The sequence below is a fragment of the Eretmochelys imbricata genome, chromosome 21 (genome assembly GCF_965152235.1).
Source record: "Eretmochelys imbricata isolate rEreImb1 chromosome 21, rEreImb1.hap1, whole genome shotgun sequence".
NCBI lineage: Eukaryota > Metazoa > Chordata > Testudines > Cheloniidae > Eretmochelys > Eretmochelys imbricata.
In genome coordinates this window covers 177,269-197,955 of record NC_135592.1, presented here as the reverse complement: position 1 = coordinate 197,955, position 20,687 = coordinate 177,269, and positions in this window count along the sequence as shown.

Below are 20,687 nucleotides of genomic sequence, written 5' to 3'. Positions count from 1 at the left end.
GGCTAGACTCACTTAGTGATGTGTCTCTCATGGGACCCCTGCAGGACTCCCTGCACAATTGCTGCTACTCTTCTATAAGTCCCACACAGAATCGCATCCAGAGTCACAGCCTGTTCCACATGTGGCACTGCATACAATTCTTGGGGACTCCTTCCTGCATTCTAATTCTCTGCATCTTCTGGCTCCCTATGCGGCTGCTGCTTCTCAAGAGAGCCCAGCCACTTCCTGTTTCAGGACATTTCCCTTTACCTGCCCTGAGGAAAGAAAATTGCAGAAGGGACAGGGCTGATGGTAGTTGTAGTCTCCTGCTTAATAGATCAATGACATTGCCCTCCTCTCTGAACAAGAGTGCGTCCTCTCATCCAGTGCTAGTCCGTGTTGAAGTCTTGGTGCCAACAGGGTCCTCTTTGATGCCTTGGGATTCAACCTCCTAGTCAGCCAATGTTCTCTCAACCATGCCTCTGATCTTGCTGGGTCAAGCTGGTAAAATATTTTGTTGGGTCAGATAGGGTTTTAGCCTGTTGTAGTGTAGGACAAAATTTTCCCCACCCAGGATAGGGGATAGCTCATAGCGCACATTTTGACACCCAGTTGACTACCCTGTACAGGTCCTTGTACCTCTGTTGCAAGTTAGCACTCAAACCTTTCTTCCTTCTGTGATCCCTTACCCAAACCAGCTCCTAATATAGCTGGGCAGACACCCATAAATCATACTGTTCCTTCTGTCTCTGGATGGCCATACTCTGGTGATGCTTTACTGGCAGGTTTTCAATGCTGAGGATGCCTGTCACTCTGTGGGATTAGCATACTCTTCTGTCACATCTGCCCCATCTAGCAATTCTACTGGGAGGATAGTCTCACAAGCAAACATCACCATAAGTGGTGTGTGTGATGGGATCCCCTCAGGGTGCAGCCTGGTAGTGCGGGACCGCTGTGCACCCTTAACTCTCTCCAGCCTGGGCTGTCTCTCACAATGCCTTGCTAGTGACCAGCAGCAAACCCCTCCGGGCACTGTGATCACTCAGCACAACAGCATGTGGAGCCCCACACCCAGCTATATTGCATGAATGCTCCCAGAGCCACTCATGAATCACACAGAGAAAGGCATTAACCAAATCCCCTCACCTTCCAGCACTGTACCTCAGGAATATACTGTCTGGCACTGCTCAAGATGAGCAATGCAGATTTATTAATTGGTTCACCACTTCATCAATGGAAAGTGGACATACACCAGCCTTTGCAAACCTGAGCAGATTTGCCACACACTTCATACAAACTCACTGGTAAAGATAAACAGTAAAACAAATGTATTGACTATAAAAGATAGATTTTAAGTGATAGGCAAAAAGTCAGAGTTAGTTACCAAAAGAAGTAAAATATAAGCATGCAGTCTAAACTCTCATCCCTATTAGACTGGGTAACATCTAGATTAAGCAGTTTTTGTCACCCCACTAGATACTGAAGTTCTTAATATACAGGTTTGTTCCTTAAACCTGGGCCAGTCTCCTCTGTTGGAGTCTTGTCTTCTTCTCAGTGACTTAGTTGCTTGCAGTGTGGGTGGCGGCAGGAGAAGGTGCCCAGCCCATGGCCACTCTGTCTGTTTTATACCCTCCATCTATGTACTTGGAAAACACAAATCCAGGCATGTCTGGGTGTGTTGCTGAATCTCCAGGCAAAGTTGAGTAATTCCTCTGGTGTGGCCTCATGCAGGTGAGTCATTGCATTGTAGCTCCCTTGCTGGACAATGGTTGTTGATGGGTTGATTGATATCTCACCCGGGTGTTGGTTACTTTCCTTGCTGTTGCCTCTTGGGAGGTAATATCTGGCTGATTCCCCAATTTACAGCATATTTTAGTGACAACCATACAACATAATTCTCATAACTTCATATGCATTAAAGATATACATATATGGATAGAGAAATGACTTTCAGCAGATCATAACCTTTCCCCTGATACCTTACAAGGCATGCTTTATATGTAAGATCACAGTTATATACAGATGAGGACTATGGGGGGGGTTATAGGGTGCTCCTCCAAGGTACAAAATGTCAGTGTGTACCCCGTAGAAGACTACACACTAGTCCTGCAGGCCATCATGACATAGGGAAACAAGCTGTCTCAATTCTACTGACTGACATCTACAAAGGATGACAACATAGCTGCCAGCATACAGTTTAGATGTTTCTCTAGCCCATCTGATGACAGGCAGCAAGGTGTAGTGCAGGTCTCGTCTATCTGAAGCAGGTCGGAACAAGGTGTGCTATTCTGGCAGACAAACTGCTCAACATCTACCTTAGCAACACTCAGTCCTTGAGCAGGCAGTGGATGAGCCTCTGCTCATGGAGAAGTAATCTACTATCACAAGGAGATACTGACTGTCTCGCTTAGTGACAGGTACAGATCCCAGAATATCCATAGCTACCCTCTGTAGAATGTGGCTCATCTGGGTAATAACCAGCATGATCCAGTGGTAGAGTGTACTTGGACTTTCAGAGAGCCTTTGATGATGGTCCTCACCAAAGGCTCTCAAGCAAACTAAGCAGTCCTGGCAGAAGAGGGAAGGTCCTCTCATGGATCAGTAACTGGTTGAAAGATAGGAAACAAAGGGTAGGAATAAATGGTCAGTCTTTCACAGCGGAGTGAGGTAAATAACAGGGTTTTCCAAGGATCTGTCCTTAGACTAGTGCTGTTCAACCTATTAATAAATGACCTGGAAAAACAGGTAAACAATGAGGTGGGAAAGTTTGCAGATGATACAAAATTATTCAAGATAGTAAATCCAAAGCTGACTAGAAAGAGTTACAAAGGGATCTCAACACTGGGTAACTGGGCAAAAAAATGGCATATGAAATTCAATGTTGATAAATCCAAAGTAATGCAAATTGGGGAAGAAAAACAATCCCAACTATACATACAAAATGATGGATTCTAAAGTAGCAGTTACCCTCAAGAAAGAGATCTTGGAGTCATCTTGAATAGTTCTATGAAAACATGTACTCAATGTCCAATGTTAGAAAAGCTAAAAGAATGGTAGGAACCATTAGGAAAGGGATAGATAATAAAACAGAAAATATCATAATCCCCCCCCATATATATACATATATAATATCTCCATAGTGCACACAGACTTTGAATACTGCATGCAGTTCTGGTCTCCCCATCTCACAATAGATAGAATTGGAAAAGGTGCAGAGAAAAGCAACAAAAATGATTAGGCTATGGAACCGCTTCAATAGGAAGAGAGATTAAAAAGAGTCGGATTGTTCGGCTTGGAAATGAGACGACTAAGGGAGGATATGATAGAGGTCTATTAAATCATGATTGCTGTGGAGAAAGTGAATAAGAAAGTGTTAGTTACCCTTTCATATAATGCAGGAACCTGGGGATGACTCAATTAAATCAATAGGCAGCAGGTTTAAAACAGACATAAGGAAATGTTTCTTCACACAATGCACAGTCATTTTGTGGAACTCCTAGTCAAGAGATGGTGTGAAAGCCAAAAGTATAACTGTGTGTGTCGTATGAGCTTTCTCATAGGCCCCACAGAGCTCGCAAAACTTTACCCTGCCCTAAACAGACCTATGCCATCCAAGCCAGCTGTACTGACGTTGAACCATTCAGGTAAGCTGATCTAACCTCAAATGTGCCCCAATCTTGCTGCTTCAAAATCTCAGGTCCCCTTGGAGCCACTAGTTGAGTGTTGCGGACCATGTTCCCCACTGCTCTTGGGTGCCTGCATCTTTACTACACGTACTGCAGTGTGAATCTGTAACAGAGAGGGAAATAATTATGCCTGTCAAGCGATTAAAAAAAGTAATTGTGATTAATCACACAATTAAAAAATTAATCATGATTAATTGCACTGTAATAGAATACCATTTATTTAAATATTTTTGATGTTTTCTACATTTTCAAATATACTGATTTCAATTACAACACAGAATAAAAAGTGTACAGTGCTCACTTTATTTTTGATTACAAATATTTGCACTGTAAAAATGATAAAAATATTATTTTTCAATTCACCTAATACAAGTACTGTAGTGCAATCTCTTTATAATGAAAGTTGAATTTACAAATGTAGAATTATGTACCAAAAAAACTGCATTCAAAAATAAAACAATGTAAAACTTTAGAACCTACAAGTCCACTCAGTCCTGCTTCAGCCAATCGCTCAGACAAACAAGTTCAGTTTCAATTTGCAGGAGATAATGCTGCCCACATCTTGTTTACAATGTCACCTGAAAGTGAGAACAGGCATTCGCGTGGCATTGTTGTAGCTGGCATCGTGCTAGGTGCGCTAAAGATTCGTGTGTCCCTTCATGCTTCAACCATGATTCCAGAAGACTTGCATCCATGCTGATGATGGGTTCTGCTCAATAACGATTCAAAGCAGAGTGGACGGACGCATGTTCATTTTCATCGTCTGAGTCAGATGCCACCAGCAGAAGATTGATTTTCCTTTTTGGTGGTTCGGGTTCTATAGTTTCCACGTCGGAGTGTTGTTCTTTTAAGACATCTGAAAGCATGCTACCCATCTCATTCCTCACAGATTTTGGAATGCTCTTCAGATTCTTAAACCTTGGGTGGAGTTCTGTATCTTTCCTTAGAAATCTCACATTGGTACCTTATTTGCATTTTGTCAAATATGCTGTGAAAGTGTTCTTAGAAGAAACATGTGCTGGGTCATCATCCGAGAGTGCTCTAACATGAAATATATGGCAGCATGTGGGTGAAACAGAGCAGGAGACATACAATTCTCCTCCAAGGAGTTCAGTCACAAATTTAATTAACGCATTATTTTTTTAATGAGCATCATCAGCATGGAAGCATGTCCTCTGGAATGGTGGCCGAAGCATGAAGGGGCATATGAATGTTTAGCATATCTGGCACGTAAATACCTTGTAACGCCGGCTATAAAAGTGCCATGCGAACACCTGTTCTCACTTTCAGGTGACATTGTAAATAAGAACCGGGCAGCAGTATCTCCTGTATATTTAAATAAACTTGTTTGTCTTAGCAATTGGCTGAACAAGAAGTAAGACTGAATGGATTTGTTATACATTGTTTTGTTTGAGTGCAGTTATGTGACAAGACAAGTAAGTTACACTTTCACAATAAAGAAATTGCACTACAGTTCTTGTATGAGTTCTTGTATGAGGTGAATTGAAAAATAATATTTTTGTTTATCATTTTTACACTGCAAGTATTTGTAATAAAAAATGAAGTGAGCACTGTACACTTTTGTATTCTGCGTTGTAATATAAATCAATATAGTTGAAAATGTAGAAAAACATCCAAAAATATTTAATAAATTTCCATTGGTATTCTGTTGTTTAACAGTGTGATTAATCGCAATTAATTTTTTTAATCACAGTTAATTTCTTTTAGTTAATTGCTTAAGTTAAACTGTGATTGATTGACAGCCCTAGAAATAGGATAGTATTATCTCTCAAGATGATTGTGAGGTTAAATTAACTCCTGTTCCAAAGATTATGAATTATTTTGAAGGCCTCTGCAGTGACAGCAGGGTGGGGCTGAGGAAGAGTCAAAGTAGAAGTTTTACAGTGAGGCAGACATAAAGACAAAGGAAGGTTAGCGATAATGCCACTTTCCTTATTCTAATACAGTTCCTTGTTCGGTGTCAGAAGCAAGGGATTCTTTCTGTGTTTTCTTTTTAGCAAAGTCACATGACATGGGATACCTTCCTTATTATCAGGAAATCTTCCATTAGGTTGGTTGAAAACATATGTATTAGCTAGACATGATAGTAGCATAGTCAACCTGCATTAATTTATGAAAACTTCAAGCGTGAATTCACTTTCAACTAGAATCCACCAGTTGGCACAAGGAAATTAATCACAATATAATTTAGCAAATTTCTTTTCAGAACAAACTGAGAGATTTAATTATACCTTTTCCAACTTCCAGACTTCACAATTGCATTACCAGATTTTATAGTCTGGACAAACGACTTCAGCATGCAGACCACACCGCAACTCTGTCTAATCTTGTGCACTCTGACAGTAATGCAGCTGAAAGCATAACACTCCATGTTTCCTTATTAACTCTCCTATCAGCATCATATACACACCGAAGGATGTGATGGCGGAAGTGAGGTGACAAGAGAACCCTGTATGAGAAATATTTGGGCTTAGTTTACAAACTGACCCCAGAGCTCAAGACCCTATGCTGCTGTCTATTAAATAATAGATGGACAAAGGTGTAAAGGAGTTCCTAAATTCTCAGTCTTGTATCAGTCAGTTCATTTATTCTATTGACTTTCCTTTTAGCTTATGTATTTATTTTTTAAAATTAATACAAAATTATATCTAAAGTACTCCTTTGGATTGAGTATAGACCTGTCATCACAGATTGTAACAGTTGATTCACAAAATAATAACAAACCACAGATACACAATGTTGGGAAATCTGTTAACATTCCTGTTAGGAACTTGAAAAAGTTATCTGTTCCTAAAACCCCTCTCCATCCTCTCCCCCACACATGTGCGTGCACACACACCTTTCTCTTGCACAAAATTTATCAAATGCAAATCAAAGGGATCATACAAGTGTCATCCAAGCAAGTGGTGGATTGCATTTGAACAAAATCTCATGAATCTTTTCAGCAATATGCTCCCAACTCTACTAGAGAGTGTGGTTGCCAGGTGCACAAGAAGTGGAACAGTGTTCTCAGCACAAGAGACAGCATGGAAGAAGGCACAACATGGGTGTGGGTAAAAGATACAAAGGGAGTGATTTTCTAAAGCCTGTAGCAGAGCAGAGGGAGAAAGTGCTTGGTGTAGGAAGAAATGAGAACTGTGAAATATGCAGAGAAAAGTTGTTTGCTGACTTCGAGGTGATGATTAGAAGCACAAACTCCATGTAGAGGTTAAGTGGAAGCCACTTAATGAACTGAAATAGGAGAGAGACATGTCTAAGTAGCTACTAAGGTTAGACGTTTTTAAATCAGCAGGTCCAGATAACTTGCATCCAGGAGTTTTAAAAGAACTGGCTGATGTTCTCGCTGGACCATTTATGTTGATTTTCAGTAAGTCTTGGAGCACTGGGGAAGTTCCAGAAGACTGGACAAAAGCTAATGTGCCAATTTTTAAAAAGAGTAAATGGGATGACCTGTGTAATTATAGACCTCTCTATCTGATGTCCATCCCAGGCAAGATAACGATATGTGACTTCATTAATAAAGAATTAACAGAGGCTAATGTAATTAATGCAAATCAATATGGTCTTATGGAAAATGGATCCTGTCAAATTGATTTGTAATCTCTTCAAAAAATAAGTTTGATTGATAAAGGTAATAGTGTACCAAGTCTAAGGCTTTTGACTTGGTACCACACAACATTTTGATTAAAAAAACTAGAACACTATACAATTAACATGACATATTAAATGGATTAAAAACTGTCTAATGGATAGACGTCAAAATGTAACTGTAAATGGGGAATCATCATCAAGTGGGTGTGTTTCCAGAGGGGTCCTGCAGGCATTGGTTCTTGGCCCTATACTAGTTCACATTTTTATTAATGACCTGGAATAAAACATAAAAAATAATCACTGATAAAATTTGCAGATGACAACAAAAATTGTGGGAGTGGTAAATAATGAAGAAGACAGGTAATTCATTCAGAGTGATCTGGATCTCTTGGTAAACTGGGTGCAAGAAAATGATACACATTTAATACAGCTAAATGTAAATGTATAAATCTAGGAACAAAGAATGGAGGCCATACTTACACAATAGGGGACTCTAACCTTGGAAGCAGTGGCTGTCAAAAAGATTTGGGAGTTGCACCGGATAATGATCTGAACATGAACTCCCAGTGCGAGGCTGTGGCCAAAAGGGCTAATGTGATCCTGGGATACATAAACAGGAGAATCTCAAATAGGAACAGAGAGGTTATTTTACCTCTGTATTTGGCATTGGTGTGACCACTGCTGGAATACTGTGTCCAGTTCTGGTGCCCCCAATTCAAAAAGAATGTTCATAATATATAGAGAAGAGCCATGAGAATAATTAAAAGATTAGAAAACCTGGCTTATATTGATAAACTTAAGGAAATCAATTTATTTAGCTTAACAAGGAGAACGTTGAGTGACTTGATTACAGTCTATAAGTACCTATGTGGGGAATAAATATTTAATATTTGTGTGATCTTCAATATAGCACACAAAGGTATAACATGATCCAGTGACTGAGAGTTGAAGTTGGATAAATTCAGACAGGAAATAAGGTGTAAATTTTTAACAGTGTGAGTAATTAACCATTGGAACAACTTACCAAGCATCATGATGGATTCTCTATCATTGGCAGTTTTTAAATCAAGGTTAGATGTTTTTCTACGAGTTCTTTTCAAGAAATTCTCTGGTCTGTTATACGGGAGGTCAGACTTGAGGATTATAATGGTCCCGTCTGCCCTTAGAATCTATGAATCTATGTAGTGCAAGAGGAGGTGGTTCTTCTACCTACAGGAATTGCTCACGTTTTCATGTTACCACTAACCTCAGCTCAGAGTAAATCACTTTCTTCTGTGCCTTTGTCATTGTACTTGTCTTGCCAGAGTATGGCAGCAGTGATAGCATTGCTAAAGAAAGAGAATGCATACGTGTAAAAGAAACAACCACTTAGGCCTTTTTCACAATTTTCATTGGAAAGGAAACAATCTGGTCTCATTTCCCTCTTCTCATGGTTTCAGAGTAGCAGCCGAGTTAGTCTGTATCCGCAAAAAGAAAAGGAGTACTTGTGGCACCTTAGAGACTAACGAATTTATTTGAACTTATGCTCAAATAAATTTGTTAGTCTCTAAGGTGCCACAAGTACTCCTTTTTTCTTCTCATGGGTTACCTTCTACCAAAATTTAGAGCTTTTTACAAAGAGACCATATTTTAACTGTTACTCCAGCCATTGTAGCATGATTAAACAGAGAATGTAGGGGGCTTACTCTTCATGGAGAAACAGAAAATAATATCTCCTAATTCATAATAAACTGGAATGAAAGTCTTTCCCAAGCTGTATGGGAGTATAGGAGGGTTTTATTCCACATCATTTTGCCATTCCCTAATGACACCATTGAATAACATCATTATGCTCATTGTCTTCTAATTGTTGGAACTAATTTGTTCAGATTTATGCGCTCTGTTCAATTAATCTAATGCAATTTAATCTCATAACACTACAAGCTTTATCAGTAGTCACAAAAGAACCCCAAAAGACAAAAAGGCTTGTTGAGTTTAGCTGTTGAGGCTAGATGTCTGTGCTTGATGAAAAATGAAGTAATTGTTTGGAGGAAAAGCCTCTAAAAAATTGCTATTTCTTTCTGAATTCTTTGTCCTTCATTGGACACGTTGTCCGGTCATAATTTGCCTTTTATTTTTACATCTATCACAATGCTTTTTTGTGCCTTTGGTAAAGCTGAAGATTTTAAAATTTCCTCAAAGCCTGCTCTCTAAAATCTTGTACAGTTAAAAATACAAAATTGATCTAATGTTTTCCTGAGCTGAATTGTGGGCTCTTACCCAGTGCAAAAATGCATGCAAATAGTAAGATGCCTGTTTATCATGAAGTTACATACAAATAAGCCTCATGTGTACATATTCTTTGCCATTTTTGCATTATATTCAGTACATTACAGAGGAATAAACCCCCAAAGTTTCTATCTGCATAAATATTTACAATCATTCTTCTTTTTTCATGAATAAGGAACCTTTAACTGGATGACTTACATTTTTATCAGATACCTTTCATTGATTTCAGGAATCTTTGAGTTACCTAACTGTACAAATAGTCAGAAAATTTTGAAATAATTAAATATTTTATTAAACTTCTTGTCAAAACAGTCATTTCTGGACTAAGGCTGCTTTTGAAAAACTCATTCCATTTTTTGAAAATTGTAAATGGCTGAAAATATGAATTAGAAACAAAATGTCATCTCAGCCTGACTCATGGCACTGCTAACTCTTTAATGTCATGTGACACTGTGTGGAATATGTGGGACACTTTATGATACTGTTGACACCAATATTATAAAATTGCAAGGAATTTGACCAGATATTCCACGTGAGGTATCTGCAAAAATGGTACAATTGGCTAAGTATGATAATCTTGTTTATATGTTTGTGTCACCTTTCAGAGTAACAGCCGTGTTAGTCTGTATTTGCAAAAAGAAAAGGAGTACTTGTGGCACCTTAGAGACATGCTCAAATAAATTGGTTAGTCTCTAATGTGTCACCTTTGTGTCATGAGTTATAGGTACGTAGGTTATATCTGTATTTCCAAACTTGTGCTGACAGATTGGCATCAGCACTGCCAAGCCTGCATGATGGCCCATTAAGGGACATCACAGACCCTGGGAGACAGGCCAATCCTCGCTTAAGACAGCCCCCCAACCTAAAGCAAATACTCACCAGCAACTACACACCACACAACAAAAACACCAGCCCAGGAACCAAACCCTGCAGCAAACCCCGGTGCCAACTCTGTCCACATAGCTATTCAGGGAACACCATCATAGGACCTAACCACATCAGCCACACCATCGGGCTCGTTCATCTGCACATCTACCAATGTGATATATGTCCTCATGTGCCAGCAATGCACCTCTGCCACGTACATTGGCCAAACCAGACAGTCTCTACACAAAAGAATAAATGGACACAAATCTGACATCAGGAATTATAATATTCAAAAACCACAAAGAGAACACTTCAATCTCCCTGGTCACTCAATAGCAGACCTAAAAGTGGCAAATCTCCGACAAAAAAACCTTCAAAAACAGACTCCAACGTGAAACTGCAGAACTGGAATTAATTTGCAAACTGGACACCATCACATTAGGCCTGAATAAAGACTGGGCGTGGTTGGGTCATTACAAAACCTAAACCTAATTTCCCCCTGTGACAGTGCACCCCATAAGGCTTTATGGAAATATGCTTATGAATGTATATATGACATAACTGGAGTATGTTTTATGCTACATATGCCATGTAACATATCTATGTAAAGGTTATGATCTACTGAATATATTCATCTTATTTGTATGCATGTGTCATTGTTGTATTCGAAGTTATGAATATTGGCTGTATACTTGTTTGATTTTAAATAACCTTAGTAAGGCATTTGGTCAGCTTCTTTAGAAAGGAATTTGCAAGTTAAGTGCCCAATCAAGAAGCACGTAATGGACAATGCATCTTGGAAGGCTCCAATCCACATAAGAAGTCACATGAGGACATTCAAGGTAGCATGTGAACCATGACTGCTATCTGTAAGTTCTGAGTCATATGGACATGTGACTTGCCCATGTGTTTGTTACAGGAGTGGGTGGGTGAGATTCTGTGGCCTGCATTGTGCAGGAGGTCAGACTAGATGATCATAATGGTCCCTTCTGTCTGTAAAGCACCTACCCCAGCCTACCCCTTGCTCCCATGGCTCATGAGCCTGGACAGTAGTATGGAGCAGTTCAGCTATAGACTGAGCAAGTGCAGAATGGTGGTAGAATGTGCCTTTGGACATTTAAAAGCTCCCTGGCACTGTTGGTCAGACCTCAGCACAACCAACATTCCCATTGTTATTGCTGCTTGCTGTGTGCTCCATAATATCTGTGATAGTAAGGGGGAGACGTTTATGGCGGGGTGGGAGGTTGAGGCAAATCGCCTGGCATCCGATTTTAAGCAGCCAGACACCAGGGCGATTAGAATAGCGCAGCAAGGTGCGCTGCGCATCACAGAGACTTTGAACACCAGTTTCATGGCTGGCCAGGCTACGGAGTGACAGTTGTGTGTGTTTCTCTTTGATGCAAACCCACCCGCTTTGTTGATTTTAATTCCCTATAAGCCAACCACCCTTCCCCCTTCGAAATAAAGTAACTATTGTTTTGAAACCATGCATTCTTTCTTTATTCATTTTAAAAAATTGAGATAACGGATAAGGAAGCTGCTGGTGATTTTGGGTACGTGTCATCAGTGACCCCTCCCTCCATGAAAGCAACGGCAAACAATCATTTCTCGCCCTTTTTCCTGGATTGCCCACGCATACACCATAGCACTGCAAGCGGGAGCCCACTCCAATCACTGCTGCAGTTGTAAGCATTGTAAACACCTCGCATTTGCCCTTGGAGATTTTGGCATATATATTGGCATTATGTCTTTTGGAACAGAGTTCTGATAGCACGGATTCATCTCCCCATACAGCAATCAGATCCTGTTCCTCCCTTTTGGTCCATGCTGGAGCTCTTTTGAGATTCTGGGACTGTATGGTCCCCTGTGCTGATGAGCTCACCATGCTGGCCAAACAGGAAATGAAATTAAAAAGCTCCTGGGGCTTTTCCTGGTTACCAGACTAGTGCATCTGAGTTGAGAGTGCTGTCCAGAGGGGTCACAATGGAGCACTCTGGGATAGCTCCCAGAGGCCAATACCGTCAAATTGCGTCCACACTACCCCAAATTCGACACAGCAATTTCGATTTTAGCGCTAATCCCCTCGTCAGGGAGGAGTACAAAAATCGATTTTAAGAGCCCCTTAAGTCTACCAAAATGGCTTCGTCTTGCGGGTGCAGAGTTAAATCAACCTAACACTGCTAAATTCGACCTAAACTCGTAGTGTAGACCAGGGCTTAGTCTCTAAGGTGCAACAAGGACTCCTTGTTGTTTCAGCTGTACAATGAATCCAGTGAAAGGGCCAGGGACTACACTTTATGACTCAGCAAGGCAAAAGCATGTAGGGGCATGCTGCTTATGGACAGAACTCTAAGAGCTTGTCTACACTGGCACCTTTAACGTGCTGCCAGGTGTGTAGGTGCGGCACAGCACTGCGATCGAGCTCTCCAGCTCTCTAAGAGAAACACCTCCACAAGGGGCATAGCTGGTGAACTGTCTGTACTGGCACGTTACAGCACTGAAACCAGCAGAATGTATCTCCCAGGAAGCAGCAGTGACACCCAGTGGCCAGTTGGGGTAATGCAGAGAGAATGTCTCCCTAGAGCAATTGTAAGGGTAATGCACAAATTGTGTTTCCCATGGCGCAGCAGTGACACCCAGTGGCCAGTTGGGGTAATGCACAGTGTGTCTACCTTGGAAAAAGAAAAGGAGTGCTTGTGGCACATTAGAGACTAACACATTTATTTGAGCATCAGCTTTCATGAGCTACAGCTCACTTCATCCGATGCAATTTTGGAGCAGCAGTGACACCCAGTGGCTAACCTGGGTAATGAACAGAGCATGTTTCCCTTGGCACAGCAGTGACACCTGCTAGCCAGCTGGGGTAATGCACAGAGTGTATCTCCCATGACGCAGCAGTGACACCTGATGGCCAGTCAGAATAATACACAAATTGTGTTTCCCATGGAGGCGCAGTGACACCAGGTGGCCAGCTGGGGTAATGCGGCGAGTGGGGGGGAGGGGTCTTCCATGGTGGAGCAGTGTCACCCAGTAGCCAGTTGAGCTAATGCACAGAAGATCTTTCCCTTGGAGCAGCAGTGACACCTAGTGGCCAGTCAGTGTAATGCACAGACTGTATCTCCCATGAAGCAGCAAGTGACACCCGGTGGCCAGCTGAGGTAATGCACAGAAGGTGAGTCCCTTGGAGCAGCAGTGACACCCAGTGGCCAGCCAGGGTAATGCACAGGTTGTGTTTCCCATGGAGCAGCAGTGACTCCAGGTGGCCAGTTGGGGTAATGCACCGACGGGGGGGGGGGGGGGGGGGGGGGGGAAGGGGGTCCCATAGAGGAGCAGTATCATCCAGTTGCCAGTCAGGGTAATGCACAGACTGTATCTCCCATGAAGCAGCAGTGACACCCGGTGGCCAACTGGGGTAGTGCACAGAAGGTGAGTCCCTTGGAGCAGCAGTGACGCCCAGTGGCCAGTCAGGGTAATGCACAGAGTGTATCTCCCATGAAGCAGCAGTGACACCAGGTGGCCAACTGGGGTAGTGCACAGAAGGTGAGTCCCTTGGAGCAGCAGTGACACCCAGTGGCCAGTCAGGGTAATGCACAGAGTGTATCTCCCATGAAGCAGCAGTGACACCCGGTGGCCAGTCAGGGTAATGCACAGGTTGTGTTTCCCATGGAGCAGCAGTGACTCCAGGTGGCCAGTTGGGGTAATGCACCGACGGGGGGGGGGAGGGGTCCCATGGAGGAGCAGTGTCATCCAGTTGCCAGTCAGGGTAATGCACAGAGCATGTTTCCCTTGGCATAGCAGTGACACCCAGTGGCCAGCTGGGGTAGTGCATAAAAGGTGAGTCCCTTGGAGCAGCAGTGACGCCCAGTGGCCAGTCAGGGTAATGCACAGAGCATGTTTCCCTTGGCATAGCAGTGACACCCAGTGGCCAGCTGGGGTAGTGCATAAAAGGTGAGTCCCTTGGAGCAGCAGTGACGCCCAGTGGCCAGTCAGGGTAATGCACAGACTGTATCTCCCATGAAGCAGCAGTGACCCCGGTGGCCAACTGGGGTAGTGCACAGAAGGTGAGTCCCTTGGAGCAGCAGTGACACCCAGTGGCCAGTCAGGGTAATGCACAGAGCATGTTTCCCTTGGCATAGCAGTGACACCCAGTGGCCAGCTGGGGTAGTGCACAGAAGGTGAGTCCCTTGGAGCAGCAGTGACACCCAGTGGCCAGTCAGGGTAATGCACAGAGTGTATCTCCCATGAAGCAGCAGTGACACCCGGTGGTCAGTCAGGGTAATGCAGACACTATGTCACTCTTGGAGCAGCAGTGGCGCCCGGTGGCCAGCCAGGGTAATGCACAGGTTGTGTTTCCCATGGAGCAGCAGTGACTCCAGGTGCCCAGTTGGGGTAATGCAACGACGGGGGTGGGGGTCCCATGGAGGAGCAGTGTCATCTAGTTGCCAGTCAGGGTAATGCACAGAGCATGTTTCCCTTGGCATAGCAGTGACACCTGGTGACCAGCTGAGGTAATGCACAGAAGGTCTTTCCCTTGGAGCAGCAGTGACGCCCAGTGGCCAGTCAGTGTAATGCACAGACTGTATCTCCCATGAAGCAGCAGTGACACCCGGTGGCCAGTCAGGGTAATGCAGAGAGTATGTCGCCCTTGGAGCAGCAGTGACACCCAGTGACCAGTTGGGGTAATTCAGCGTGGCCAGCTGGTGTGGCATCAACCTCTTGCCATTTGGTGAGAGGGAGAGGAAGGAGGCAGTGAGGTGGGCTAGATAAAAAAATTGGGGGGCTGTGCCCCCCTCATCACCTGGCTCCACCCCTCATGGGGCCCATGCTTCTGCTCCTTAGTTAAAGGCTAGGCTCATCTCCTCTCCCCCGTGGCCAGGGTTTACAGCAATATAACCTTTATTAAAAATAAAATAGTAAACAGGATTTAATCCAAGTCCATATAAATAATCTAAATCTGTCCAAATTTTAGTATTAAATCCGAAATCCTCGTAAATATCCCATCAGAAACCAAAATATGAAACTGAACCCAATGATTAATTTAAAACCCAAACATTAATAAAAACTATTTTGTTTTTAAAAACAAAAATTAACAAATGTCAGAAATTATCAAAAAAGAGTGCTACTACAGGATGATAAAATAACAAAATAAATAAGCCCTCCTATTAAAATCACCTATAAAGCAATTGAATAGTTGAATATTGGCCAAATCTGTATAAAAATATGCAGAACTGTGTCAAAACTGATATTGCATGTCAGACATTCCAATCCAGCAAACATCAATTAAAAGCTCCAATTCAACTAAAAAAAACGAAACCAAACCAATAAACCAAAACAGTCAGCCTTAAACAAACCTGCACGTAAGCTAAATTAAACCTGTACTGACATTGGAACAAGCTATGTAGTTTTCTAATTCGAACTTCTTGTTTCACCCAAGGGGGAAAGCATTTTTGTAGCCCGAGTAACCGTGCTGTCACTCCAGCATTTCTTTCACTAAATAAGGTTTTTACCAAATATAAATTACCCTTAAAATTGTCTCACAGAAATTCGAATTGTATCTTTGCAATACTAGCCCACGTATGCAAGTATGTCCCCTCAGAGCAGCTCACATTCCTCAACCGCTAACCCAACTGAATAAGTGATATTCTTCTGCTAGAATCCCACATGGTTTATGCATTTATAAACCCTGGGGCCTGAAGCTGATACCCTGGCACACATCTACCTGGAGTGCACCAGGTTGCAGCCCCTATTCTGGCTCCTCACGAATATTTTGTTAAGGTTTTGGTTGCACTTTTCCCCTCACCTCCTTATCTATGCACTCCCTGTCTGTGGCCCCACTAAGTCGCGGGACCTCCTAGTCAACCTCCTCCTGGCCCTGGCTAAAGTGGCCATCTATAAAACCAGGGTGAGGAGGTTGGCCGATGGAATCTCCTGTGACTGTGGGGCCTATTTCCGATCCTCTGTTCGTTCATGTCTCCGGGCAGAGTTCCATTGGGCAGCGTCCACTGACTCCCTTGACGCCTTTGAGGAGCAGTGGGCGCTGTCCGGGGTCCTCTGCTCGGTGTCCCCGTCCGGTTCCCTTAGTTTGACCCTTTGACCGCACTCCCGTCCCTGTTATTTCATTAGTTGTCCCCCGTAATTACTTGGTTTTCCAGGTCCTGTGGACCCCCCACCCCTTAGGCTGGGGGGGTGGGGATCCTTCAGCAGTGGGCGGGCTTTGCCTGCCCACTTTCTGGGTCCCAATAAGGCCTGAAGCTGATGGGAGAAAGGTAAGTGAGCGAGCTGGGAGCTCTGCGACGTCACCTGCTGGAGAGCAGAGGGAATTGACTGAGCGACGGACTAGCTAATTTAAATATCAAGGTTGTTTTCTGGGGCAGGCTCCCACGGAGGGGCAGAGAGAGTTGACTGAGCAAGGCAGTATCTTATTTGCATATTAAAATCTGGCCGTTTGGGGACATTGGGGTAAAACTTGAGTAAATTTTGGCGTTGGGACCCATATTTTTAGTGTGGCTTATTGGGAGCCTGCCTGGGCAGAACTGCGGCTGACTAGGTGTGTGGTCACCCCCACGTGGAAGGCTGTTGCCCGCCATAGGGAAGGCGCGCCGGGCAGCGGGGCGAGCTGTTGGAGGACTGTTGCACGGGTGGGTGCTTTGGTACGGTTATGTTTTGTCGGCGGTTTTGAAACTAGATCGCTGCCTTTCGGGGGGCCTTTCAAATGAGCTGTTGACGGAGTGGGCTGAGGTGTGTTATTACGCGCGCTGTCTTGACAGCGGCCCTGGGGAACGAGCAGGGGAGCCCTTGCGGCGCGAGGCGGTGCCTGGCCTGGAAGGCAGCGTGGGGCCGCTTAGCGCGTGCTGGTGAGTGCGAGGAGAGCCGCTACACGACGGGGGCGGGGCGCTCGCTGTCTCGCGACTTGGGAAGCGCCGCGCTTCGGGCCTGCCCCGCGTTTTCTGACAGCTGATCTCCCACTGGGCCTAGTGACGTGACGTTTTCTAAAAGAGCTGATCTCCCATTGGGCGTAGTGAGGTGAGTTTTTCTGAAAGCTGATCTCCCATAGGGCCCTCACTAAGTGACGTTTTCAGACACAGCTAATCTCCCATTGGGCCGTCGCTAGGTGACGTTTTCTGAAAGCAATGGTGGGCGGAGCCGTCAGGGCCTTGTGCAGTCGGAGATCAGTGCACGCCCGCGAGAAGCCGCTCGAGGCCGAGCGGCGCTGATTCCGGCTGCCTGGGCGGAGGAGCGGAGACCACAGCAGCGGGCGCTGCCGTCCTGCCGGGCGAAAAGCCGCAGCCCCTGGGGATGTTCGCTGGTCGCGCCCGCTTGCGCGCGCAGGTGTTTTCTGAGAGCCAATGGGCTGTCACTAGGTGACGTTTTCTGGAGCTGGCAGCCAATGGGCTGTCACTGCCTGGGGGCGGAGATCTCCGCAGGTGCCGCGGCTTAGAAACGTCTCGAAGACGCGGGACAGTTTGGAGTCGCTGAGCGGAAGGCGGGAAATCGCCAGGCTGGGGCGCGAGGATCCTGCGGGCAGCGAGCCAGCCGCAGGTCCGCGGGCGCGGGCGGGGCCGGACCGGACCGGACAGGACTCCGTGCGTCGCGGCGGGTGCGTGGGGGGATGTTCGTAGCTGCAGAATCTGTTCCGTGCGTGTGAGCGAAGGCGCTGTACGCGGGCGGCCTGAGGCTTGCGCTGTTGTTGCACGGGGGGAGTGGGGAGCTGGGCTCTGGGTGAGAGCTGTGTCAGGCCTAGGGGGCGGGGCTCAGAGCTAGAGGTTAGGGTGGGGGTGAGGATGGGGCTGCGGTTTTGGTTAAGGGGGTTAGGGTTGGGGACCAGGTTATAGGGTTCTGGGTTAGCAATTATTGGTTCAGGTTGGGTTCTGGGTGGGGGGTGAGTTAAATTTTGGGGTTTAGATTTTGGGGGGAGGGTTTGGCCATCAGCAGCATAGAAGTATGGGTGGCAATGGGGTGCCAAGCAATAGCGATTGATAAGTAGGGGGGGTTAGATCGTTTTAGTGTCAGTAGCACCCTAGAGAGGGGGGAAGGGTAATGTTTGCTACAGGGGGCAAAAGTATTGGGGAAGAGGGTTAAAGTTGACCCATCATAGTTAAGGCTAAGATTTTTGTTATGGTTATTTTTGATAAAAGTCATGGACATTAAACAAAAATTGATGGAAGCGCTGACCTGTCCCTGACTTTTACTAAAAATAACTGACAAAATGGGGAAGCAGGAGGCATCTACCACTTCTCTTGTGGCTCCTGGGTTCCCCCCATCACCCGTGGCTGTGGCTCCAGAGTCCTCCGTGGCTGCTGGGAGCTGCAGGGTCTGCCCGTGATAGCTGGGAGGTGTGGGGTCCCCCTGTTGCCCATGGTGTCTGGGAGTTCCTGGGTTCCTAAGAACATGAGAACGGCCATACTGGATCAGACCAGAGATCCATCTATCCCAATATCTGACAGTGGCCAATGCCAGGTGACCCAGAGGGAATGAACAAAATGGGTAATCATCAGGTGATCCATTCCCTGTCGCTCATTCATAGCTTCTGGCAAACAGGCTAGGGACAGCATCCCTGCCCATCCTGGCTAATAGCCATTGGTGGACCTAGCCTCCATTAATTTATCTAGTTCTTTTTTGAACCCTATTATAGTCTTGGCCTTCACAACATTGCTCAGCTGGGAACTCTGGTGTCCACCCGTGGCGGCTGGAGCTGCGGAGTCCATCTGCAATGGCATGAGGCTGCGGCTTACCCTGCTGCCCATGGTGACTGGGAACTCCAGGATCTGCCTGCAGTGGTTGGGAGCTGGGGGTTCCCTTTGTTGCCTGCAGTGGCTGAAGGCTGCCTGTGGAGGCTGGGAGCTCTGGTGTCCACCCATGGTGGCAGAGAGCTCTCAGGTCTGCTTGCAGCATCTGGGAGCTGCAGGGTCCATCTGCGGTGGCAGGGGCCTGTGGGAGCTCCCCCACCACCTATGGCTGCTGGGAGCTCCAGGGTCTGCGAAGCTGTGGGGTCTATTTGTAATTATTCGGGGCTGTGGGGTCCCCACACCATCAATGGCTGTTTGGAACTTCTGGGTCCACATGCAGCAGCTGGGAGCTGCAGGGTCCATACGCAGTGGTGTGGACCTGTGAGGGCTGTCCTGCCACCCATGGCGCTGGGAGCTCCAGGGTCTGCCTGTGGGAGCTGTGGGGTTCCCCTGCAGTGGCTGGGAGCTGTGGGGCCCTGCCCCCGCCCACAGTGGCTGGGCGCTCCTGGGTCCCTCTGCCACATGTGGCAAATGGGAGTTCTGGGATCCACCTGTGGTGGCTGGGAGCTACAGGGTCCATCTGCAATGGCACGGGGCTGTGGAACTCCAGAGTCTGCCTGCAGCAGCTGGGAGCTGCTGGGTTCTGCTGCCTGCAGCGGCTGTGGCAGCTGGAAGCTGTGCCCCCCTACATTTGGGGTCCCTCTGTCACATGCAGCAGCTGGGAGCTACAGGGGTGCATCTAAAATGGCATGGGTCTATGGGGTGGTCCTGTCACCTGTGGCTGCTGGGAATTCCAGATTCTTCCCGTGGTGGCTGGGACCTATAGGGTCCCCCACCTGCCTGCAGCGACTGGGGGCTGCCTGTGGCAGCTGGGAGCTCCAGGGTCCCCCTCTCACATATGGTGCCTGGGAGCTCTGGGGTCTGCCCACTGCAGCTGGAAGTTCTGGGGGGCCCCCGCTGCTTACAGTAGCTGGGAGCTATGCAGTCCATCTGTTGTGGCATGGGCCTGGGGGAGCTCCCCTGCCACCCATGGCTGCTGGGAGCTGCAGGGGACCCCTGCTGCCAGTGGTGGCTGATAACTACGGGGCCCCCACTGGCTGACAGTTCCAGTGTTGCTGCCCCAGGGCTGAGGTGGAAAATGTCACTGAGATCTCTGGAAGTCACGAATTCTTTGATTCTGTGACCTCCACGATATAATCTTAGCTTTAATCATTGTTGACTCTCTCTTAATATAGGTCTGCTCTAGCGCAGATGAGACAGAGAAGACAGAAGCTCACACCCCGGCACAGGTTTGGGCAGCGATGGCTGTTGGCTTATTTGCTGTGCTTGCGGAGAACTTGTCCAGGCCAGTAGAGCAGCCCAGCCAGATGAGGACCTGAGCAGCCTGGACATCCCACTTGGTGGGAGCTGAGGAGCCCAAGAGTTCTGTCTGGTGATGTAGGAGGACCAGCTGTGTATTTTGCTGAAATGATGTCTCTCTATCAAGTGTCTGAGTAGCAAGGTGCCTCCCTGAGAGCAGAGAGCTGCTTCTTCTTTGCAAGGGATGTGT